We start from the raw sequence: 26281 nt of genomic DNA, 5'->3' as shown, positions 1-26281 counted from the left end.
CACACATATATACACACAAGACCCTTACTATTCAATCTTTGACTAGCTCCCACCCTAGATGCTGAGATTCTGCATTGTGTAGAATCCAGAGCAAAAAGTATCTGTATATTAAAAAACCAATCAAAGTACAGACACATTCAGTGCAGAGACTGGTGCAAACCACTGCCAGTTACAAATCACTGGCTTCTGCAGACCTTCATGCAACTTATCTATGCCAGATCCCAAAAATGCACACCAGAGAAACTTTGCATTCGACCACAAAAGGAAGCAAAAGAAGACACAAGACTTGCCACAGAAACATAAACCAGAAATGGTTGTGTGGGTTGGTTCCAACACAAAGCAAAAGCTGCGTCTTCAAGAAAGCTTTACTCACTTTCGGCCCAACCAAGGAATTTTTAGAAGTGCTCTGGAATGAAGAGTCTCATAACGAAGCAATGTGCACAGGGCACATGCTTTTTCATGAGAGCGAGCAGAAAAGATGGGCCAGCCATACTCCTCTATCTCGGCTGATCTCACTCTGTCTCCAGGTGATGAACTGATTGAGATGACCTCAATTAATATGCAGTTAAATTCCAGAGGCAAAAGGGTACTCATAAAACCCACAGTGTCGAAGACTCGTTAAACCCATCTACCTGCCCATGCATAAGACTTAGAGCAGAAGGCACTTCAGATACATCATCACTGCCTCTCAAAGATTCTTTTCCAGTACATTTCCCTCTGCCAAGCCCTCCCTCCCCCCTCTTTCTCCAGCACGCAAAAATCCATTACTAAAGGGTCTAATCTCAGCTATCAGTGCAGAGTGCCTTTTAGGGAGCCATTAAACCATTTCTCTTGTTTACAGTGCCTGAAGAAAGATGTGAATTATGTCTGTGACAAAGTGGGTGATAACGTTTCTAAACTGCAATCAAAATGCAAACTGAAATACATTTAAAGGACAGGGGCCCTGATTTTGTTTTTGCAGTTTTCTTTACCTGCTCCAAGTTGGGCAAACAGATCCTGCACACACACAAACACACAGCAGGTCTTACAGGGAATGGTGGGACTCCTGTGGGTGGGTGTTTTACACAAGGCAAGATATGCTTATCATCTCAAGTATCTTTAGTTAATACAAAAAGGTTATCACTCAGAAATGTAACCCCCTCCCTTGCAAAAATATTAAAAAATGTTAAAAGATTGCCTCCATAGACTCTGCTACTACCGATAAGTGCTCTTGACAAACTGAACCGATCAATACTATTTTTTTTCAAGAGGAATCAAGAATTTCTGATGCAAAGAGATCCTTAAAATACAATAACAATGATACTGCCCTACCCACGATGTTTAAATCCATTTCTGCATCATGGGGTCCTAGTTGTATAGACTTGCCAAAGAGATGGATGCAAAACTGAAGACTTTCAAGATGCATTCTAGTCTGACGTATTTATGTGAAAATGCTGAAGATGCAGCATTAAAAACATTGCTGCATTTATCTACTGCTCTTCAAATGGCTCTGCAGCCCAACCGTTGAGGTCTACATGGAAACTCCCAAACCTTTTGGAGTCTGAATCACTCTTCCTACCCTCCCTTGTTTGACTGGTGTCTTTGAAAAAGCAACACTTATTGCCAAGTATGATTCTGTTTTGTCTTTCAAAGCCTCTGTGCAGTCCCACAATTGGGAGATTTTTCATGTTGGACCTGGAGAAGAGGGCCAAGCAAGGGTGGGAAACCTCGGGCCTGAGGGCCAAATGCAGCCCTCAAAGCTTCTGTATCTGGCCCTCAGAACCCTCCCCAGGCCACCCCCCTCACTTTCAGGCTGCCTGGAATGTATCTCTGGACTCTGATAATGCCTCTTTCTTCTCCATATGGAAGCTAGAGGGTTGTGTGAAGAAAGCAGCCGACATGGGTTACTACATCCACTTTTGCCTGTGACCTTACCCATCATCGGTGTTGGTCAGAAGGGAACCGTAGAGGCTCATTCACACCAATGCTCTTGAAGACTGCCCTGCTCACATTGGCTCATTTTCTCCCATAAATATCAATGGGTCCATGCACTTCACAAAGTTGAGTAGGGATGGACAACCAAGCAGTCATGCTGCACAGTTCCTGACCCACCCTCTTCAAAGTACTGTTGCAGCAGCTTGGGCCTGTGTTGAGTGAGCATCCACCTTCAAAGTGAAAGGACACATCTGCTGACTTGGCAGTTAAGTTCCAGATATAATCCATCTAGGTATTGCCTGGGGAATAAGAACTCCCATGTGTACAGATAAAAGGTAAGAGCTCTGCGAACACAAAGAGTGCAGGGTGGATTCCGAATTAAAAGCAGATCTATGTCCTGGTTACCAGGAAACACAGGACAGAGGGGAAGAGAGACATTCTAAACTGGGTTGTGAAAAAAAGTCATCTGCATCCATTTTTGGAAACCAAGTGTTGCCGTGTTAAGCTCCTGCTTACCAATTCTCCTAGAGTAACTAAAATGCTACAAAAGCACAATGCTGAAGAAAAGACAATCTAATGAACATTTAGCAAGCGGTTCAGAGGATTTCACATCAGTTAAAAGTGTGGTGCTGCAGTGTGGACTAGAACAATCTCGTGAAATATGCCTTTCAGAAACTTCTCTCTGGATGAGAGAAGATACTGTCCTTTAAACTGGGATATATTAGCTGAGACAGCATCCAAGTAAACTTTAAATGAGTCTCTACATCACTCCTGTTCTAGAGTTGTTGTTTTTTTAATGTACCACAGGACACAGGGGAAAGGATCAGAGGGCTTTGGGGGAAAGAACATGAGCAATCCATTTACGCCCATCCTGCACGTGGCACTTTTATAGACATGGAAAGAACATACTCAATCCCACCCCCACCCCAAAAAAACCTTGCATCTTCAGTGCTCTTAAATGTAGACTGCAAAGATCCCCAAAAGATGGGTGCACTCTGTTTGTGCGTTAAAATATCTGGGATGAAGGGCATGAACTCTTGCAAGGGACAGCAGGAGAGGATTCCACAATTGTCTTTTCCAAGCTGGAAATATAAGGGTGCTCATTGACCATAGGGCATGTTATCAAAGGTTCTGGAAGAAAAGAATTACAGACACACCTGCCCATTGAATTTGAAGTTAAGCTTCCAAAGAATCAGGACTGAGTCCCACAATGCTGAAAAATTAAAAGCTATAGTCCCTGCTAACAGAAGGCATAATCTAGTGGCATCACTAAATAAACATCAAACTCCAAATCTAACTATTATGGATTTTTATTAGCCCTATCATCTTTCACTATGTGTACCATGGTACCATGGAAATGTCTCCAGTTCAGACTTCAATGGAAGCTTATAGGTTTAATATCTATGAGGAACAGAAGTGGAATTCTTGCTTGATCTTGGAACCATAGAGTCCCCATGAGTCCCACCACAGAAGTGTGCTGGAAACAGAGATGAAGAATGATATTAGAGATATTTTCCAGGAGCACTTTAGTTTAGAACTGTACAAATGTCATGAGACTCGGATCCATATAGTCCCCTTATTTCCCTCAACCTGGTGCCCTACAATGGACTGCAACTTCCATCAGCCCAAGACAGGTTGCGATAACTTTTCCAAGTATAGGTAAGATTTATATTTTTAAAAATCCACTTTCTGAATCCACTGGCCTCTCTGTTTGGACACAATATTGTTTTGGTGCACTGTCTTCCTTTTGTTTCAAGGAATCCAACATTTTTGGCAGGGATACCACCTTAGCTTCTTCAGATAATTTATGTGAAACTTCATTTAATCCAATGTTAAACTTTTTAGAAACTGATGGGGTAGATTAGAACCCCCCTGTTGAGCCCTCTCTCCTACAGCCATGGTAGCAAAAGAGGGAGAAAAGGAACTGAAATATACTCAGATATACTGAGGGTCTGAGGGCCTGGCTCTGCTCCATTATCAATGAACTTGGCACCCAAAATACACTACTAAAGGGAAGGGGAACAATGACCTCATGCTCCAAAAATAATCCTCTAGCCTTTCACCTATGCAGGTACAAATCCCAATTACAGGACGACCAAGACCACAAAGACTTAACAGGTTTCAAAACATGGTTTTCAAGTATTATTTTAGCACGAAAAACTACTTAGACCCTATGAGCTTCTTTCCTCGAGTATTTCCCTCTCAGAAACTCCCCAGTATTCAGCCTTTTTTGCCACTAACATGCAAGAATCCACATCAGACACAGAAGCAACAGACACTGACCTGTAGCTCTGGCCAAGGCAAAGGGAAAGGGCACAGGCCCCTTGAAATATCCTGGAGGCTTTGAGAAAACTGTAGGATGACTGAAGTGAAGGGCAGTATGGAGATCACCCTATCCCATCAGCCAAAACCCAGTTTCTAGGACCCAGAAATGTGCACATGATCCTGGACCATCCTCCTCAAAAAGCCTCCAGGGCACAGTTTGAGGACTCCAGGCCCCTGGCAAACCTTGTAACCCTTCAACCCCCTGTTACATCCCCAACACGTCTCTCAAAACGCCCTTCTCTTCACCAGAAGCCTTTCTCTTTCTGGACCCTCTGAGCACGACTTGGTCCAGCTGTGGGGTGGCCTGGCTTTAGCCTGGGCCCCCAAGTGTGAATTGCTGTGGTGCATCAATCTATGCATGTGGTGTTGCTGGCCCAAAAAATCCAGCCCTCAAGAGCTGCATCTGTGGAGAAATTCAACAGCATCCATACAGCTGGCCTTTCCTCTGTTGGTGAAATTACAATTACACAAACGCATCCATTGGAAATATCAAATGCAAAATGGAAGAAAGCAAATTACATGCAACACTTCTGCAATAGCCAGTTATATGTGTTAGAAGGTAAGTAAACTACAGTAAAGCATTATCGTTTGTGAATGTATTATTCCTGGACATTATTCCAGTAGATTATGAACTGTTGCCATTCTTTTGAAGTGCCCCAACCTCCCTCCCTCAACCTGCCCATGCTTTTGCACTAGCTGTCAATTTGGACAACATCGTGGGCTTATCCTTTATGCTCCTACAAACCACCATTTATGAAGGATTTATACCTGTGCATAGGAGCCATTACTCTTGAGTAATACATATGGCACTTTGCTTAATGGCTTAATTATAGCATAAGCCCTTCCCACATTACAATTTGCATCATGGAATTTACTTGCAGAATCACTTATGTGAACAAAAACATTAATACTGAAAGCAGCCTTTTCCCAGAAAGCAAAGTTGCAAAACTTGACAATACTTTGGCAAGGATATTAGATGTAATCCAATCCTATCTGGTTCTGCTTTGGCATCGGATCAGATCCTTCCAACCCACACTAGATTAGTGGATGGAAACAGCATGGCATCTCTTTTTTGGAAACTAATTCAGTATGATGAGCCCAAGCACTGGATGACTGAGCCAACTGGCAATAATGGACCATGTGGGCGAGATGAAGCCATGTGGGACATTTATCTAACCCAAAAGAAAAAAAAAGAAGGGAAGTACAGCTATAAAGAAAAAGTTGCTACCTTTCCTAGAAAGTAAGGACTCAGAAAAGTAGACAAGTAAATTTAGGAATATCATCTGTCCAAATCCATTACCCAGCCAACAATTCTCCCCCTCCACCTCCAATATAAAAAAGCAGCACACATTAAGATCATAAAAGAAATCTGTATTATGGATGCTACACCATTCAGTAGCAAGACAGTTCATTTCGCTATATTTCACCACTTTGAAACAAGCATAATGCTAGCACCAAAGGGCTATCACACAGATGAGGAAGCAAGGATAGACAAGAGGCTACACAAGTCAAGCCAAGTCATGCACCAGCAAGAGTTATGAATAAGTTGTGCTGCTGACTTTGCTTTAGCTCAAGTCCTTTGAAAAGGGAAAGGCTCCCAATCAAGACGTCGCCCAAATGTTTCCAATGTAAAGCATGGATGCTGTATCCCAGTTGGTAACATATGGCAACTGAACGTCAACCCTCCTGACACAGGTATATTTCCAAGGAAAGATGCGACTGTACTGGGACGTTGAGTTTGTAATGCCTGTGAGCCTTTCTGCTTGCGCCAAGCAAGGGTCAGCATTACCACATACTTGCCAAGGCCCACAATCAACCAACCAGAGTCCCATGCCGTTCTTCCTATTTGTTGTCACTGTCACTGTGAATGCTCAAAGAGTGAAGAACAAGGAGAAGAGTACCCGCTTCCACTCACATTGCTCACTCCCTGTAGGACTGGGGTGGGAACCTCAGGTCCAGGGGCCAAATGTGGACCTCCACACCTGTATCTTGAGACTCTCTTGAGACTCTCCTCAGACCCCATCACCTCCCCAGCCACACCCTTTCTTGCTAGGCTGCACCCCTCACTGGCCCTGCTACACGCCCTCCTGGAGAGTTTGGCCACCTGGAATATGTTCTTGAACTTCGGTCATGCCACTTGCTTGCCTGGACGAAGGATAGAGAGCATTTGTGAGCGTGTAGAAGAAACCATTCTAATATACCAAAGGTAGGATGAACATCTGTTGCTCGGCCTACTTTTGCCCCTGGTTCTGCCCACCCTTGAAATGTGGCCCTTGGAAGGTTGCCCGGAAAGGAATGTGGCCCTCAAGCTGAAAAGGGTTTCCTAACCCCTTTTCTTTTGACTAAACATGGAAAAAACCTGGTGTTAACCAATGGCATGCCTTGATTTCAATCAAGAATTTTGATTCCCAAGTTCCGATATTCTTCTATTCTGTGAACCACCCTGAAATATTATAATGGAGGGCAGTATATAAATTTTAACAACAACAGTTTTGCAGCCACATTTTTAATGCAAAGGGGGTGGGAATGACGGCCTATTTAAATGTAACATCAGGAAAAGTATCCATGAGTTAATGACACTGATACTGTATGTCGCCTCCACAACTCTGGTGCTTTGAAATTCAAAGAAACAACCAGCCACATCTCCTTGGAGGATTTGTCAACAGCTAAATTTCAGCTGGAGAGAGAAAGCCTGGGAGGCTAACAAAACCTACAGGACAAGAGCAAAATGTTTAAAACAAAGTTTAGCAAAGGTGCCAAGGTTAAATCTGTTGTAGGTGAGGCAATATTTTATCCCATTCATAAGGCTGCACCACTAATAGGAACCACCAACCAATCCACCTCAGAAGCAAATATGCCTGTGGTTCTTCTGCTACAAGCACCCAACAAGCTTTGCAGATAGTCAGGAAAATGACCAGTAAGAAACTCATTGCCCACTGGTGGGAATCCCAGCTGGGAATCTGCTGGTCTTGGAAACTGCTAATCCCCAGTGCCTCTCCTCTAGTTAGAAAACAACAACTATGGTAAGGAAAATATTTCCAAGCCATCTTTGGGTAATAAGCCACGCTTGCCACATATTGCTCTTGCCCAAAACCTAAAAAGGAAGCACTTATTTAGAACTACTCAGAGTCATTGTGACATTAGGGAAGGATGAGGTGGTGTACCAATTAACTGGACTTACATTTGCAGAGTGCTGATGATTCCAATGACGGCATGATTAAAGCCTAACCAAGCATTATTAGTTCTTTAATTTTGTTGAAGGGGGGGGGAAACACCCCACTGATTAACAATTGCAAATATGCTCTAAATACCAAATAAGGGATATTCCCGCCCCCTCCTGTTACACACCAAAGAAAGAAAGAAAGAAAGAAAGAAAGAAAGAGGGAGAGGGAGAGAGAAAAGGAAAGTCAGCTTGCTGCAGTCAAAGAGAAGCTTCCACTAAATGCCAAGGATATAACCTGCTTCCAAAACAGCAGAGACAAAGCAATTACGGAAGAAAACTTTTCAATACACTGCCAGTAAACACCTTGTTAGGCCAAATGACTGATAGTGTCCTAAATTGTTTCAGCTGTTAATAGGCTGGAAATCCACATGACTAGAGAAGATTCTGTCAACAGTAGGAGGAGGGTGGGGGGGGGGAAAGAAATTATAAAAAGCAGGGGTGGGGAGAGGACATACATACCAAATTATAGCACACATTTTGCAAGTTCATTCATGAACACCCTATCCTCTACTGCTGGTGAAAGCTTCTGAACCTTCTTTCTCTCAGTGCCTTGGAATATTTTACACCGGCTCAGCTGCTACAATACAAACAGTCTCACTAGGTTCCAAAAGGAAACTTGGTGCAGAAATGCAATCTCAAAACAGTTATTTTAAGCCTACTCTGAGCCTTCCCCTGTATTGGTTGTAGATGGTAATGCTTTAATTTCACTCTAGACATTTGCCTGTTTGCCTCTGGAAATGGCCCTAATTATATGTCTCCTCATCAAATGCAAACAGAGTAAGACAAAAGAAGCATCCCAAAGCAATAACTGATGTGGTGATAAAACACCAAAGAGACATAAACAACCCCCCCCCCCGAAAAAAAAATCAGAAGAAGATACTTGCATAATAATGGTGGGTGAAAAGGGATGAATAGAAAACTGTCAGAATCCCATCCACCTCCTTTCCTGCCCTGGAATATTCCTCCCAAAAGGAAATTCCTCATGTCTCTTATGGAAATGCTCCATCTTAAAGAAAACAAAGGGGTGTTTGAAAACTTGTCGAATGCAGTAATTTAGAAGGCTGCATCCATTTGTACTCAGGGCAGTAGCTATCTTAAATATATAGATGTATATTTCACATTCTTTCCTTTCCACTTGCAGTTTGTGCTGCCACTCTTTTTCCATCCATAACCCCAGCAAGATTAAGTCTGAACCTGAAGCTCCTTAGAATAGGGACTGTTCTTTTGGTTGCATTACTCTGTTTCTAAAAAGCACTACAAAAACAGCCACAATACCTATTTCACCCGTCACAACTGTTTCTTAGCTATTGCACTTTATTGTGAGGGAGTCAGGAAGGAGTAAACCAAGTGGTCTGCGTTCTGGCCACAAACCTTCAGTCTACCTCTGGCTAATTTTAGAGCCTCATTCAGATGTGAATGCTAGCAGAAAGTCACAAGTGTATCCTGGAGTTGTCCCCTTGAAAAGCGGAGATGAACAAGTCAGTATTGGGCAGCTTTCTATGCTCCTCCAGCTGTTGCTGAACTCCACCCACCACCAGTCAAAGCCAGCATGGTCAATGGTCAGGTATGAGGTGTGCTGTAGGTCTAGCAACATCTGGAAGGTTACAAATTAGCCAACCGTTTTGAGGAGTATGTATATCTGACTAGGGGGAGGGAGAGACAAAAGGATAGGCTAAGAATAACCAAGTGATGCAGATCCATTTTATACCAAAGGAAGACAAGGAGGGGGAATCTTGGCCTTCCAACTTCCAACCAGCCCTAGACAGCATGGTCAATGGTCAGGCATGATGCCATTATATGTCCATCCCCACCATAAAAGAGCAATTAGAAGTAGTCCAACAGAAGAGAAAACGTAAGATTTCGCTGCTCTCTTTATTTACACATTATTCCTTAAGAGCTGTTGGATCCAATCAAACTTATTATTATTATTATTATTATTATTATTATTATTATTACCCATCAGTCGTAACAATTTAATACAGAAGTAGAGGTGTATTATGGATCACCAAACCAAGTTTGTAAAAGTTTTCAAAGCAATGGAGTTGCAGTGCACACAAATCATGAAGTACAGTTTTATGAGGAACGGTAAAGAGTCACAGATTAGGTTTTCAACTCTCTTAACCTTGCTCAATCATACACTGTCCTTCCAAGAATGAGAATTCCTGAAACATTTCATACCTCATTTAATTGGTATGCAGTTTCTTTTTTAAAAAAATAATTGCCAAAAAACACTGGAGCCTGTTGACTGCCATTCAGGTTCTGCTTTGCCTCTTATATAAGCAAGTGCGCTCTCTCTCTCTCTCTCTCTCTCTCTCTCTCTCTCTCTTCCTTCAAGTGCCTGCTTTCCCCAAACGCCCACCAGAAATAAAAGAACAACAAGATGCTCAACAATACTGATTTATTAATAGGCATACTGCGGCAAAATAGTGACAGAGTTCAGAGAAATCACAGGGACAAGGCATTTGCCATTTCATAGAATCGGAAGACCCCCAAGGGTAATCTAATCCAACCATCTAAAATTCAGGAATATTTTGCCCAATGTGGTGATCAAACCCACAACCCTGAGATTAAGAGCCTCATACTCTACTGACTGAGCTATCATACAGGTCCAGATATCATATGGGAACAGCCCGCAGCAAAATGGGAAAGTATGGGCTTCCTCTGCAATATATTCTAAGTGCAATATCTAACATATTCAAGTAATGACGAGCAAGCACCCGCCCACACTTTCAATTTGGATTAGAGTAAGCTGACCTATTTTCCTCACCTCAAAAAGAAATAAATCAAGAAATTGTTTAGTTTGTTTATGTCCAAATAATGAATTTATTCAGACCCCATCATGTCACCAGTAGGGGACGCAATGGGATCCAATCATTCTCCCATCCTTGCAAGTCTCTCTCCATCACCTTCCCATATCTTCATCCATCCCCTCTGATTACCTGCAACTGCAAGGAGGTTTTTTCGCCTGCAGGTGCAGAAAAACCATGAAAGTAAACCTGGGAAATGTAGTTTTCCAAAGTTTGGAGAACTACACCTGCCAAGTCTATTCATACACACTGTGGTGTGTTACATCAGTGCCAGGAACCACAGGGGAGAAACGCCATTCCCACATTTTTGTCCTCCCTCCCAACTGCTGCCCGGGAAGTGGGTGGGAAGTGCGGGAGAGGGAGTTTTATTCTTCTCATGAGGTTAAAATCCAAGCCAGAGAAGAATTATGGTGATGTAATGATTACCTCATATTTAAAGCGAACATTACAATCCCACATTTCATATTTCCGAGCCAAGAAATATGCAAGTATTGTCTACACCACTACTTGAAAGGATTTTCAGTAGGCTTGATTGACCTCTGCCAGTCACAATAAGCAAAAGTGGATTAGGTATACCAAGAATAAGGCAACCAAGGATATCACTGAAATATCCTTTGCAGCATCACTATGGTGAATTTCACATCCACCATAAATTTTGATATGAATCAAACAAAACATCACTGTCCTGCAATTTAGGCACTCTTGTCAGGTGGATGAAGTTCTGTTGTGGCAAAATCTCACTTGCTAACATGGACTCTGTATACAAAAGGTTGCTCAAATCTTGAGAAGCTACAAGATCCTCCAGTCCAGTACATCAATACTTGGAATATTCAGAATGTTCTAAGTGCAAACACCCTGGGATAGCACTGCCATTTGGAACACAGTCTTTTGAATTTCGCAATGACAGTGTCATGAAATGTAAGCCAAGTGGTTATCAGACCTTGCACGTGTTCCTTATCTTAAGCCAACAAGTTCGCAGGCTGCTTAAATAGAAGCACGTTGCTAAAAAAAGAAAAGGAACCGAGATACTGTCCTTACACCTCTGATGATGGACGTACCAACCAGACAGAATTTTAAGTCCAAAATGAAGCAATTCACATCATACAGGTGAATAGCACATAGATCCATCATTATCTTACCTCTGTGCAGAAACCTACCCCTTCACATGCAAAGACAGCATTAAGCAATGAGCATCACCCACTTTGGGCAATTAAGGAGCATTGGGCACACTCCCCCCCCCTTTTATAGTGCCTGGTTTTTCCGGTAGTGAAAGAAGTTGTAGGTGGAAAATAGATGTAAGTGCAATACAAGGCTGATGTTGCTAAAAGTTCCAACGCCTCACAGTTACAAAGCTTAAGATAGCGACTTTGCCAACCAAGCAAAAGATGTAGGGTTACAGAAGTAACACTAGAACACAGGAAGCCAGAAGAAGCTGTGTGATAAAGGGTTTCAGGCTCGAAAATGTAGGACTTTTCGATTCGTGTTGCCTGGTTCTGACACCTGAAGAGAGCTTTAAAATTAAATTAGAATCTGAACATCTCCTGTCCCACAATCCCTAGGCATCTCACAAAAGAAAGTTGGAGAGTCTCAGGCACTCATGTTTCTTCTTTCCCTTACCCTCCTCAGATATCCTAACTTCAAACAGATGTAAGTGCAATACAAGGCTGATGTTGCTAAAAGTTCCAACGCCTCACAGTTACAAAGCTTAAGATAGCGACTTTGCCAACCAAGCAAAAGATGTAGGGTTACAGAAGTAACACTAGAACACAGGAAGCCAGAAGAAGCTGTGTGATAAAGGGTTTCAGGCTCGAAAATGTAGGACTTTTCGATTCGTGTTGCCTGTCCCTGGTTCTGACACCTGAAGAGAGCTTTAAAATTAAATTAGAATCTGAACATCTCCTGTCCCACAATCCCTAGGCATCTCACAAAAGAAAGTTGGAGAGTCTCAGGCACTCATGTTTCTTCTTTCCCTTACCCTCCTCAGATATCCTAACTTCAAACACTTACAAATCTAGTCTCCTAACTTCAGAGCTGCTCCTTGGTTTGCCAGTAATTAAAAAATTAAAGGGGAAAGACAATCTACAGTTGAAAGGAACGCTTACACAACACTGCTAAAAAGTGCCACCACAACCCAAAAGTCCATGTGTAAACATTCCAAAGTATATATTCAGAGCAGATCACTAGACTTCTTCCACTGAGCAGGTTTTCTGTTCAACCCATCTAACATTTGTTATTCTCAAAATCATTCACGGCATGATTTGCCAAGCAAGTTGTTTAATTCTCTGTAGGCCACACAGTTGCGACCAAGAATGATGCTGCCCATATTTGCGACCACCACACATTTCTCAGGTCAGCATTCCAACTACAAATGTCTGTTCCTGTTCTCTGCCCTCCATCAGATCAATCTGGAGCACATGGTGGAACAAACCTTTCCAATCTGACTGCGCCAAGCGAGATGGGACTGAGGAATAACTTGCAGAATTAAGCTACCAAGTTGCTGACAGAATTGAAAGAGCACCAACATTCCATGAAAAGCACACTCCCTTCCCAAAGCCCTCAATGAATGGGATGTGTCTATAGTAATTCTGCTATTATTAAGTCACAAGGAGGATGTCCGTTACGGTGCTGAGAACAACAGATGAGCATATATATCTGCCTATAATAGCTTTGAGTGCTGGTTACAACTATGCCTGCCAATTACTCCTGCTTTTCAAGATGTGTATTTCAGCCTGTTTGTTTCTGGATACTTTAAGAACATAAGAGTTTGCTGAATCAGACTGACGGCCCGTCCAGTCCAGCATCCTGTTCGCACAGTGGCAAACCAGATGTATGTGGGAAGCCTATGAGCATAACAGCACTCTGCCTACTTATGACTCCCAACAAATGGCATTCAGAAGCATACAGCCTCTGGCAGTAGAGACAGAACACTGACATCATGACTCGTAACCATAGACAGCCTTGTATTCCATTAATTTGTCCCTTTGAAAGCCATCCAAGTTGGTGACCATCACTGCTTCAAGGGCCACTGTTTAACTGTGTGTACTGTGTGTAGAAATACTTCCTTTGATCTGTCCTGAATGTTCCAGCATTCAGCTTCATTGATATCCGCAAGTTCTAATGTTATGGAAGAGGGAGAAAAACTTTTATCCATCCGCTTTCTCCATGCTATACATAATTCCAATAAACTTCTATCATGCCACATCTTGCTCACGTTTTTTCAAAACCAAGAAGCCCCATTCTATACTATATTGATGCTTGAGGGATTCCCCTTTCTACCGCTCTCCATATGGAGAATTGTATAGAATTCTATCCATTTATTAGTACTTTCCACTTCCAGCCACTTAATCAGTTCCTGAGTCACAAGACGACGTCTCCTCTTATTACTTGACTGCTCAACTTACCCAAAAGTCTTTGGTGAGAAACCTTGTCGAAAGCTTTTTGAATGTCAAGTGCCACGTCAACCAGATCATGCCTATGTATATGCTTGTTGATACTCTCAAAGACGTCTTACCAGGTTCATGAAACAGAACTTGCCCTTGCAGAAGCCATGCTGGCTCTGCTTCAGCAAGACCTATTCTTCTATATGCTTGGTTATTTTATCTTTGACAATACTTTCCAACAGTTTTCCAGGACAGAAGTTACGCTTACTAGCCAGTAGTTACCAAGATCCGCCCCCCCCAAGCCTTTTTTTAAAAAATTGCATTACCTGAGGACAGAAAAGTAGCCCAGGAATAGAGACTGATCAGAGGGCCAAGTGACATTTTCATTAAAAGATCACCAATTTCACCAATAGAAAGATTCGTAGCCTTACCACAACTAACTGGCTGTGTCTAGTGCAATTTTTCTCAAAAAAGAGGTGCTGGAGCGCACCATGAAGACCTCCCTTGTTCTCTTAAGAGTGGCACTGGTGCCTACCTGAGAGGTGCCGGACCTGAGCTCTGGCTGAAAAAAAGCCCTGGCTATGTCTGATAAATGCCAGAGGCTCTTCCAGTGACCAGAAAGGTAACAGTAAGAATATTTGCTCAACGCTTTCCTAACTCAGAAGCATCAAGGCTGGTGTCATCTTTAGGAAGGCCCTGGGCAAAATGCTCTCTGGGAACCATATGCACCATCCTCACAGGGGACCCCTCAGTAGTCCTACAAGGCAGAAGTGAGTGGCGGGAGTCCCTTTCTCACATTTTTACCACAGCATTGGGCACACAGCAAAGCAAAGCACTGGCCAAAACCCCAGGGAAATACAGCATCCATCCCCTATGGACCTTCTTGGGGCCTGGCCTTTACCTTACAGTGCCAGGCATGAGGGCAAATATCATGTCATAGTGTGAATGAACAGGCACAGCTTTCCCATTGAGATGGACGTTATTAGATCTGTAGGGGGTCATTATTAGTTCCTTCAACTTTTTTCCAGTTAGCCACTGTTTATCTGTCCAGTTGCATACCAAATCCTTTGTATAATATATATCAAGTGAAGGGAAAATACTCTGTGTGTGTGTGTGTGCGCGCGCACACACACACATGTACAATCTTCAGTTCTCTCAGGGAAACTTCCACCTGCCAAATGTAAAATAACATTTCAGTCTTCACCTTTAGGCAGACTTGCAATCAAACTGTAGATTATTTTATTTAAAAGCAGCCCTGATTCCCGAAGTCAAACCTCAATTAATTACACTGCTCTTCCAAATGTAAGTAGTAACCATGTCTAATCTAATGAACAGCATATGCTTATTTCATGTTATGACAGAGCCATTACTTATGTCGATAAACTGCGTACACTTCCCTCAGCTGTAATAGGGGACAGGAAAATGCTCCAATTAAAGGATGCTGAAGACTATGAAGATTATTAAAAAGGAAAAGCAATCTGCTGTTCACATAAGGGCATACAACGGAGCTATTAAAAGGCCGATTTCCAAAGCCAAGACTGCATGATCCATCGCTTTCCCAAGGTATCCAATTAGATAGATCTCAGGACTGCCATTCATCTCTATGTATCACTTCTCATGGTCTGGCACAGGTTGACTATGGGGCAGGTATCAAGTTTGTGAAGAGGCAAGACAGAAGATTTAAAAGCTGGTTTTTATTAAGATGGGCATCTATTGTGTACACTCTCTATTACACACACACTTCTAAATTTAAAACTTTGGAGGAGACACAAAAGTCTCATAGTCACGAAGCAATGACTTCTTCTCTTGTTTTATTACAGGCAAAGAGGAGCACGCTGCCTGATCCTTCTTAAAAGTCTACCACATCAGATTCTTCATTAAGCACCTTTCAAAAACATAAAGCAACCTTTTTATTATTATTATTAATAACAACAACAATAATTTTATTATTTATACCCCACCTATCTGGCTGGGTTTTTCCAGCCACCCTGGGTGGCTCCCAACAGAACACTAAAAACAGAATAAAACTTCAAAGATTAAAAACTTCCTTAAACAGGGCTGCCTTCAGATGTCTTCTAAAAGTCGGATAGTTGTTTATTTCTTTGACATCGGGTGGGAGGGCATTTCACAGGTTGGGCACCACCACCGAGAAGGCCCTCTGCCTGGTTCCCTGTAACCTCACTTCTTGCAGTGAGGGAACCACCAGAAGGCCCTCGGAGCTGGACCTCAGTGTCCGGGCTGAATGATGGGGGTGGAGACGCTCCTTCAGGTATACTGGGCTGAGGCCATTTAGGGCTTTAAAGGTCAGCACCAACTTTGAATTGTGCTTGGAAACGTACTGGGAGCCAATGTAGGTCTTTCAGGACCGGTGTTATATGGTCTCAATGGCCACTCCCAGTCACCAGTCTAGCTGCAGCACTCTGGATTAGTTGTAGTTTCTGGGTCACCTTCAAAGGTAGCCCCATGTAGAGTGCATTGCAGTAATCCAAGTGGGAGATAACCAGCAGCTGCAAATGCTTAATGCAGGGACAGGTTCTTCTTGGTTCCTTCCACCCGTTCACGTAGCTTTTCTTACATTGCACTGTTTGGTGTCATCTGTTGGGTGGTGCCCTCTATGGAGGTACAAAATCCTGGGGTACATGATTGTTCTCCCAGTTGAGAGAAGGGCTCTCTTCTGATCAAGTGGGCTTTGTAGGTTATTGAACAAATGCCTACAAAACCTGCTTTACTGGAAGTGAAAGCTGAATGAGCTTACAAGCAGGAAACTCCCACCCCTTAAAACTGCATTGAACTCTCTGAAAAAAGCTATTGTGTCTTTTCAGCCTAAGCACACCAACACGACGTGTAAAGATGGCATTGAGCAAGACCGAATGCCAGTGGCGTAGCGTGGGGGTGCAGGGGGGGCCGGTCGCACCAGGCGCAACATCTGGGGGGGGGCGCACGCTCGCACTCGCAGCTCTCTGCCCCTACCTGGCTCACTCTCTCTCTCTCACTGCAGTGCTGGCTGTGCAAATCCGATCCGAGCCGCTGGGTCGCCGCCCACTGTGGAGGGGGTGGGTGCCAGGCGTGCGGTGCGGAGAGAGAGCGAGGGACTATCTGGAGGAGGGACAGTGCAGCGGCCGCCCAGCGCAGCGCTGAGCGCGGGAGAGAACCACACCAGACCAGACCAGGCAGCAGCAAGAAGAAGCTGGCAGCAGCGGCAGGTTAGGGGGTGCAAATTACTTGCCTTGCCCCGGGTTAGGGGGCGCAAATTACTTGCCTTGCCCCGGGTGCTGACAACCCACGCTACGCCGCTGCCGAATGCTGGACAGGGTGACAAAAATCAAATGCATGGGATCAGACAGAAAGAGAGATAGAGCTTGAATTACCTTTCATAGCCAAGGTCCCCATAACCACTTCAAATCCTGAAGAATAAAAAACCCTGATTTGCAGTTGTAAGCATCTGAACTGAACCATCACATACAGTATGCAAAATCATATATAACGCTGTTTATCAAGCAAAAAGCTTATTTACATGAAATCAAAGCTGAGTGCCATTCACACTTTTAAATGGGCACCAACTTGACTGCATATAAACCTGCATTTTCAGTGGTAAGTAAATGTGAAGGCAAGATGCACGTTTGCAAGCACAAACACAGGTGAGCAAGTTTTTCTTAAATCAATAGCTAAGCACATAGGACTTGTTTAGAGAAATCGCAGGGACAATAGACAGACAGAAACATGTCACAAAGTTCCCAGTGTCTTGTTTTCAGATAAGCTGCCCTGATTATAGCCCCTGGAAGGAAACACTTGAAAAATAAATAAATGTCACAATTTGGAAAAGAAAGAAAAGAAAATATATGGAGTGGTGAGGTATCTGAGGCCATATGGAAGGAATCTGATGGACCTAAGATTAGGAGATTTAACCTTCTTAATGCAAACCAAGATGTAAACCCCTAATAAAAGAGTGAACAACAGAGATTAGTGAAATAAAACTTTGGCCTGACAAGTGAAGAAAAAAACACTCAACAATGATAACATACTTACACTTTAAAAAATCAAGTAGGTTAGTAAGATGGGATTGATAATAGATAAACTAATAGGATATGAATTTGCTGAACCAATTCTTAAAAGGGATACAAAAAAGGGAGGCATAAGGAAGTCAGGAAAATAAGTTAACTAAAGATGAGAAATAAAAAAAGAGGGAGTTTTCTTTTCTTTTATATGTGTTTCTTCTTCTTCTTTTTTGTGTTTAATGTTTGTATTTTTGTATTTTGTAATTTTGTATTTTTCTGTTTTTGTATTTTTCTGAACTTTTCTATTGATAAAACTTAATAAAATATTAATGAAAAATAAAAAAATTAAATAAAAAATCAAGTAGGTTAAAGAAAAGACAGGTCATTAAATCTCACGCATGTGCCTTAAATGTCAAAAAGTAAGTCAAAGGAATTGGGCCCAAGACCTGCCAACTTCCATGTATGGCAAGAGGGCAATTTGAGTAAGCAATGCCTGTTCACCTCATAGCAGCAAGGTCATACAAAAAAAAAAGTTTCCAAAAGGATTAAACATCAATACTGTCTATATACATTGGCAGCGAGCAGCCATTTATTTTATAGTAATATTGTGCCAGTTGTGTATCAGATCGATACTGAGGCTAAATATATCAAGGTCTTTGTACCCTTCAGAGTTAGGAGTTACATATTAATAAAAAATCTCCACAGTCTGCAGAAAAACAAGAACTACTTATTAAAACCAAAATAAAGCTTTCAAGTTGCTACTACAACCACAGATTAAAGGCATTATTGACTAGGAGGAGCCCAGTGGCAAGCCTTCTCTCTCTCGCTATATTCATGAAGAATAGCCTTCCTCAAATTTAAGTAAGTCTTCCATCCTTATATATAAAGAGCGGGGGGCGGGGAGGAATACTGCTAAATACAGACTAATGCTTGGGGCTAACCACAAAATGAAACCATAGAGGTCAGGTGCAAAGGAAAGCAGTCAACTATATTATTAAAATTATTTCACTCAGCTGAAGTGAGAGGAGAAGTAGTCAAGGAAGACTACGTACTTTACTCTCATCTGTAAAAGCTAATGCTGGGCCAAAACCTGCCCTCCAATTTCGGGAAACTTCCCTTGCCCAGCAAATACGGATAGAAGAAGGCATAAATTTCCATTCTGCTCAGAATTATACATTTCTCCCCATTTTTGCAGCTTCCTCAACTGCCTGAACTTCTTCAATCTGAAAAGGCCCCATGAGAGAAGTTCGTTCTTTAAATTACAAACAGCTGTCAGATGCATAGTAGGCAGCCTACCCAACTTCCCCTACTTATAGGAATGCCCATTTGAAGACACAGATTGCAGGCACCCAAGGTGGCTGTAGTTGCAGAAAACCAGAGAGATGGTATGGGAAGAAAGGACACTCACAATCACCCCTGGGCCCCCTTGAAATATGGGGCAGAATTTTTTTCAAGTGCTTTGTTTTTTCCAGCGGAAAATCTTCTACTTCCTAAGTTCATTAGTAAAAATGAATGGATGCCAATCGCAAATAAATATCCGGCATTTTTTCTAGCATTGTTTACTAAATACAAGTGAAATAACCATGCCAAAATAGAGCACTCTCTTGGGCATCGGTGAATTTTCTGATGCAAGTTACCCTACGCAGACTATACTCAAGCGCAAATTATTTACATAGGGAAGTTTTCCAATTAAATATATCTCAGAAAACCTACATCACTGCTGGAAAGGTTAAGCACAGCAACACCTCACCTGTGAAAATTTCTCCAATATCTTCTCCTGCCTTTTATAGTTCTTGAATATATGGTCGGGGGGGGGGAATTGGCACAGTGCTAGTAAACATTTCTGACTTGGATAGATTCTGGATAAAGATGCATAATATTTTTGTTTTGTTTTTTAACATTGCGGAGTGATTCAGTTTTTTCTAAAGAGGAACGGGCATAAGGTGATGTGAAAAAACGTTGCCTTAGACGGTGAAGAGCCACTGTAACCCAGAACAAGCATTACTGAACTACCTGCTCCTAAAACATCCCTTTCAAATCCCCACTCAGCTACGAAACTCACTGGGTAACCTTGGGCAGCAACCATCTCTCAGCCTAACCTACCTTACAGGGTAGTCGTCACGGCTATAAAATGGGGAGGGAGAAAACCATATATGCCACCTTGAGCTCCATGGATAAAAAGTGGGCTATAAATGCAAAATCATCATCATCAATTGTTAGTCTTTACACAAAAGCAGGCTCAAGAGAAAGAGGAAGTACTACTGCTTCAACATAGCGTGCAGGAGGCTGTTACAGATCTTAAAACCTCAAGAACAGAATAGAGTAGCAACACGGGGAACCTAGGCCAGTGCTACTATGGTCCTCTGCAGATGGCAGCAATGAGATCACAGCAGTATAACAGCAGTCATGCGTAAATGCCACCTGCAACTCTCTAAGGTGGCTCCAGCTCAGAGTGACAACATAGTCGGCGGCCTGAGGTGACTGCAAAGTCAACGCAGCAACAGCCCCAGTGGAAAACGCCTGCCTAGAAGCGCCCTTAGAAATTATCAGCAGCATGCTGGACTAGGTTAAGTCCTTTCCTTAGACTTAGAAGGGCTCTTCTAGCATTCCTGGGGTGTTGTAGTGGTTATCTGCACACACGTCCAAAGCACACAAAGCAGTAACAGACAATGAACTGCAAAGCTCTAGAATCAGCAGGCAGGGAACCCTGCATAAACGAAAGATTCCCAAGTAAGAATCCCAAGGGGTATGAGCGCGGGAGATTTTACACTACTAGAGGAGCTTGACATATTGCAAAATTAAATTGTGCATTATTTCAGTGCAATAGGCAGACAGATTTTGCTGATATATTTGGGCTGATGACTGCTTTGAAAAGACAGCAGACAGAGAAACTCTCTTTAGGCATTCTTCATGGGGAGGGGATTTGCAACAAAAAAAAAGGTAGATTTGTCCCACATTGCTTCTCCAGTCATTTCCCTCCACCTCGGGGAAGGCGATGATCAAACCAGCAAAACAAGACGGAGCTAGCATCCTTGTCCCCCACAGCGCCCCCCCCCCAAGAGAAAGACCTGATTTCAATTAATTGATTGTGATTTTATGTAAATTGCGTTACTTTTATTGCTGTTAGCCGCTCTGAGCCTGGCTTCAGCTGGGGAGGGCAGGATATAAATTTATTTATTTATTATTTATGGTGGCTTTAGATCAGGGGTGGGAATCTCTGGCCTTCCAGATGACTCTGAGCTACAACCCCCCATCATCTCTGAGCACTGGCCATGCTGCCTAGGACTGAAGTCCAAGAACAGGCTCCTTCAACCTTGGCCCTCCAGATGTTTTTTGGCCTACAACTCCCATGATCCCTAGCTAGCAGGACCAGTGGTCAGGGATGATGGGAATTGTAGTCTCAAAACATCTGGAGGGCCGAGGTTGAGGAAGGCTGTCCAAGAACATATTGAGCGTCACAGGGAGGGTTCCATCATTGCTTTAATCAGATGCTCCTTGCAACTACAGCTTAAAAATAGATTCAAGACTTTTTTCTTTATTTTTTTTTAAAGCCAGAAGCTACTTTTGCCATATCTACCATCATATTTTCACTTCTAACAACACCAATGCTGTATTTGCTAAGAAACATTCCCAAGAAAGCAAAAACCTTGAGATGAGATGGGATTTTTTTTTCTAACTTCAAAGGAAACTATTCTGCAAGGCTGTTGATAAGAGTATCTTTGCATCATTATTTTTTTAAAAAAAGGCCCTCAGCAGCATTTGCAAAGAAGAAAATACCTTTGCTTCTTCTACTCAATCTATTCCCCTGCTTTCTTTTTAAATATCACCTAATTTGAGTCAAGTTCACAAAAAAAACCACAATTACTCCATCATAGTAATATTAAGTGATGCCCTGCATGTAAGAAACAAACGTAGCAGATTGAATGCCTGAAAACAAAGTTTTCACATCACTCAACTTTATCTCAAATTATAATACTTTAAAAGAGGCAATTCAGCACTGGAGTGTTGATTAAGAAAGATATTTGAGTGGAACACACTAGTGCATGAGTGAATGAGCCCTCAGGCACTATTCCAGATTGAATGTTCTTCCAAGCAAACTGGCGCACCCAAGAACTAACAAAGCCACCTGCCTGGTGATTGCATGAGCCACAAAGGAGCCTCAAGGAACTTTCAACCTGTTGCTGCAGCCAATTCTACATATATACCAACTATCCCTGTTTTGCTCCCTACAACAATGCAGAAACTTACTATACGGCCCTGACCGAAGGAGATGGAAATATCTGGAGTTAAGGCACATATACAGAACAGAAAATATATTTCCAAGCACGCTTGAACACACCCTATTCATGGTCTTCAAAGCAGTACCCAACATACCCTGTTGCAAAGAGATTTGTGGCAACTGAAATACTAACAGATTTATTGTGGTATAAACTTTCATGGACTAAAGACTACATGTTAACGGATGAAGGGGACTCCAGTCCACTAAAGCTTGTGCCATAATAAATTTGTTGGCCTGTATGACAGTGCAAGACAAATTAATGGACCTCTCCTTCCTTGCAATTTGCTCAAGCCTGTGTCACTTTGCACTACAGTGGTACCTCGAGTTACAAATGTCTCAGGCTACAAATGCTTCAGGTTAAAACTCCACTAACTTGGAAGAGTTACCTTGAGTTGAGAACTTTGCTCCAGGATGAGAACGGAAATCATGTGCTGGCGGTGCAGTGGCAGCAAGATGCCCAATTAGTGAAAACATGCCTCTAGTTAATAACAGTTTCAGGTTAAGAACGGACCTCTGGAATGAATTAAGTTCACAACTAGAGGTACCACTGTATAAGGATTTGTATCCAGTTTGAATCTGCTACTGGTTTGGCATTGATTCCCCCCCCCCCACCTTCCCACTCCCATCAGTTTGAAATTTATGAGAATCACCTATGTATAAGCACATCGCCCCCATTCTCTGACCCCCTCTGCCCCAAATAGTTCTTGTTTTCCGCTCTAGATAGATTTGCAGTTTCTCTGTGGTCTTCACAATTCTCACAGAGCATAACCTTTGTTACTTCTGCAAAGTTCTCTGTTGCAAAAATCAAAACCGTATGCCTGCATTTATAGTGCTATACATAGCAAATCTATATAATGTACCTCTAAGAGATTCCGAGTTCACCTCTTTAAATCACCCAACAGCTTTGCTTACTCCAATATTTTACACACCTCATGGATGTAACTTACATAGCTAAATCTGTGTTGGAAACTCTGCAACCTTTGCCGGATTAACTCCCCGGGAAGCTGCCTGACCTTTCCTTTGGAAAGGGAAAGCAAGGAAAAAACAAAACAAACAAATGCTCTTTCGATAGGGTTGTGTAAATTGTAGCTGAGGTGGTTCCAGTTAACAAAGAACATTAAGAAAACACCTATGCCCCAATCCAGGCATCCCCAAACTCGGCCCTCCAGATGTTTTGGGACTACAGTTCCCATCATCCCTGACCACTGGTCCTGTTAGCCAGGGATGATGGGAGTTGTAGTCCCAAAACATCTGAAGGGATGAGTTTGGGGGTGCCTGCCCCAATCCAAAAGTTGTGTGTGCCCAGGACAGCCAAAGTCATGCATATGAACTTCTTTCAAGCCATTTAAAATGCAACCCAAACAGGGGAAGTGAGAGCTGGGTTCAAGTTCCCTGCCTGCCCCAGATTCCTCACCAAACCAATGGCAGACTGAAAGACACAGCTCTAACAACTGGATCAGATATTCAGATATGAGAACTATGCATGCAGCATCCGTTTCTACATTATTATTATTATTATTATTATTATTATTATTATTATTATTATTAGGCTGGGCACAGGTCTGCTTATGCCTGCAGAGAGCCTCTAACTGGATTAGGGCATTAATGTCCGAGGGTGAAGTGCTTACTCAAGAAACCCTGACAATATTTGACAGGGTTTCTCATTCACAGTTCATAGCCCTTCTCTACGAATCATTGATTTATTTTGTACAATAGTCGGTGAAACAATCAGCAGAACTTTGCACTCCCAGAGAAAGAATTTGGGTAATACCTAGAAATGGCCCTTGACCTCAGTACAGACACCTAATTTAGTGGGGTGGGTCACAAATCACACACTCCTGCTATTTTATTTTTAAAGATCTCATTAGTTTTCCAGCCCACAATTTCCTCCAAAGGAGCCCAAAGGGTAACAGATTCAAAATATATGAACTGAGTTCTCCACTATCAGTTTTTTTGCACATAGACTTGTAGAGTTGGCAGGAACCCTGAGGGTCATCTGGGCCTTTAAAGGGGCTCTTGTACTATAATATAGGAAGCAGTATTATAATATATGAAGTGGCATTGAAAACATATGGGTCATTTAAAGCTCTATCATACTACTTCAAGCAGCCATGGCTTCCCCGAAAGAATCTGGGGAACGGTAGTTTGTTAAGGGCGCTGAAAGTATTTAGGAGACTCCTATTCCCCTCACATAGGGATGCGGGTGGCGCTGTGGGTTAAACCACAGAGCCTAGGACTTGCTGATCAGAAGGTTGGCGGTTCGAATCCTCGCAACAGGGTGAGCTCCCATTCTTCAGTCCCAGCTCCTGCCAACCTAGCAGTTTGAAAGCACGTCAAAGTGCAAGTAGATAAATAGGTACCACTCCGGTGGGAAGGTAAATGGCATTTCCGTGCGCTGCGCTGGTTTGCCAGAAGTGGCTTAGTCATGCTGGCCACATGACCCGGAAGCTGTACACCAGCTCCCTTGGCCAATAAAGCGAGATGAGCGCCGCAACCCCAGAGTCGGCCACGACTGGACCTAATGGTCAGGGGTCCCTTTACCTTTACCTTTATTCCCCTCACAGAGCTACTATTCCCTAGAAGGAGGGATTAACTGCTATACTACTGTGGGAATTGCAGCTCTGTGAGAAGAACAGTTTCCAGGATACCTGATGGGAAGCCAGGACTGTTAAAGTGGCATCATACCATTCCAAATGTATTGTGCAGATGGAAGCCCTTGGTTTGAAAACTTAAGTTTAACATACTGTCTTTGAACTCCAACTATTTTGTCCAAACTCCATTTCAAGGCAACACAGCTGGTTTCGTTTCATGCAGGGGGGGAAAGAGAGAGATACCATGTGACATGGGGCTCACAGGCTATTATTTCACAGTTTTACTCATATCACTAAACATAGCACAACATGTTTCTTTCACTTGTATCTGTTTAATGTCATCTTCTACAACACCTTAATGTTAAAATTAACAGGTACTTGATTTCAAAGGTTACCTCCCCCCCCCCAATCAATAACTTACATAAGCAAGCGAAAAATTAGTTATACAGTCTGCTGGAATACGGAAGGGTTGCCAAGGAAGTCAAATTTGAGAAAACAATTCCAAGCTGACTGGAATTGTCATATTTACCTCAAGGGGAACGATGGATTAGAATCCAGTCATACTTTAAAGCTGTTTAAATGTGTAGAGGGGAAGGATCTGTGTTATGGGCCACTCTTGAAGCTCTGTCGCTGTGTTTCTCTCTTTTTAGAACGCCAGTTTTTGAGGTGGAAGACACACACAAGATCATGGCAAAATACCACATTACCATATTCTGAAAGGAACATTTGATGTTATTTTCAGTATCTATGATTTGCGAATGACAGGGCGGCGGGGAGTTCTTTCACAAAACCTCTTTATCACATAAAATGAGAGAGGAAAATCACCAGTGGTGACTCTTTGGCCACAGAATCAGTCATGGGGGAAAGAGGTTTACTCTTTAAATAAAGCTGTTGGTAGAACTGCCAGTGGTTCCAGAAGAGCAGCCTATTGCTGTCTACTCAGAAGCAAGCTCACTGTACTCCCAGGTTGAATGTGCAAAGCAGCTTGAGGGTCACATTCTATCATGGGCAGCCATCCAACGGCAGGTGTGGCCAAGTGTCGCCAGAGACAGACCACTCTCCATCCAGGCAAGCAAGAGGTTCAAGGACACATTCCAGTTAGGTAAAATCACTGGAGACTTAGAGCAAGGTCAGTGAAGGGTTGTGGCCTAGGCAGAGGCCCGAGGGCCAAACAGAGAGGCCTGAAGGGCCACATCCAGCCCCTCTACTTGAGGTTCCTCATCCCTGGTATATTGGATTGCAGTTTAAGAAACCAACAATAACAACAGACCTACTAAAAACAGTTCTCAAGAACTTTGGGGGCAGGCATGAACTTTCAAGGGACCCCCTTTCACCTCAGTTATGTGCACGCATGTGAATCTCTTTCCAGCAATACAATGCAGGAAGCCCTGAACTGCCCACCCGACACCTGACATAAACTCTTGGATGGCTTATTAGCCTCAGCGCCACATTTCCCCCTTCTGATAAGCCCACTCCCAAGGTCAAATTCCATCTTAGCCAGGAGAAACAAGGTAACTTTCGCATCTCATTTTGACAAAAGTGAACTGCATTTTGTAAGGAAGGTAAAACTGTGGAAGGAAATTCAGAAGGCAAAATGCTGCACACTTTGGCAACCTATGTGCCAGGAGAACTTGTGGGAGTTGGGAGTCCAACAGTTTTGGTAGAGTCACAGGTTCCTCATCTATGCACTGGAGAACAAAATGAAAACTACGCTGTTCATAATGTTAGAACTAGGATGGGCAATTTTTGGCCTTCTGGGCCTCATTG

General features: G+C 42.8%; 1 protein-coding gene across 6 annotated transcripts in view; it reads right to left on the bottom strand.

Moving 5' to 3' along the window:
- Window positions 1-26281, bottom strand: part of ETV1 (ETS variant transcription factor 1) — a 96304-nt gene that overhangs the window by 55260 nt on the left and 14763 nt on the right. The gene's annotated exons all lie outside the window — the stretch shown is intronic.

Source organism: Podarcis bocagei (genome assembly GCF_964188305.1).
Source record: "Podarcis bocagei genome assembly, chromosome: 12".
In the NCBI taxonomy this organism is placed as follows: Eukaryota; Metazoa; Chordata; class Lepidosauria; order Squamata; family Lacertidae; genus Podarcis; species Podarcis bocagei.
This window is presented reverse-complemented; position numbering and strand designations above follow the sequence as displayed.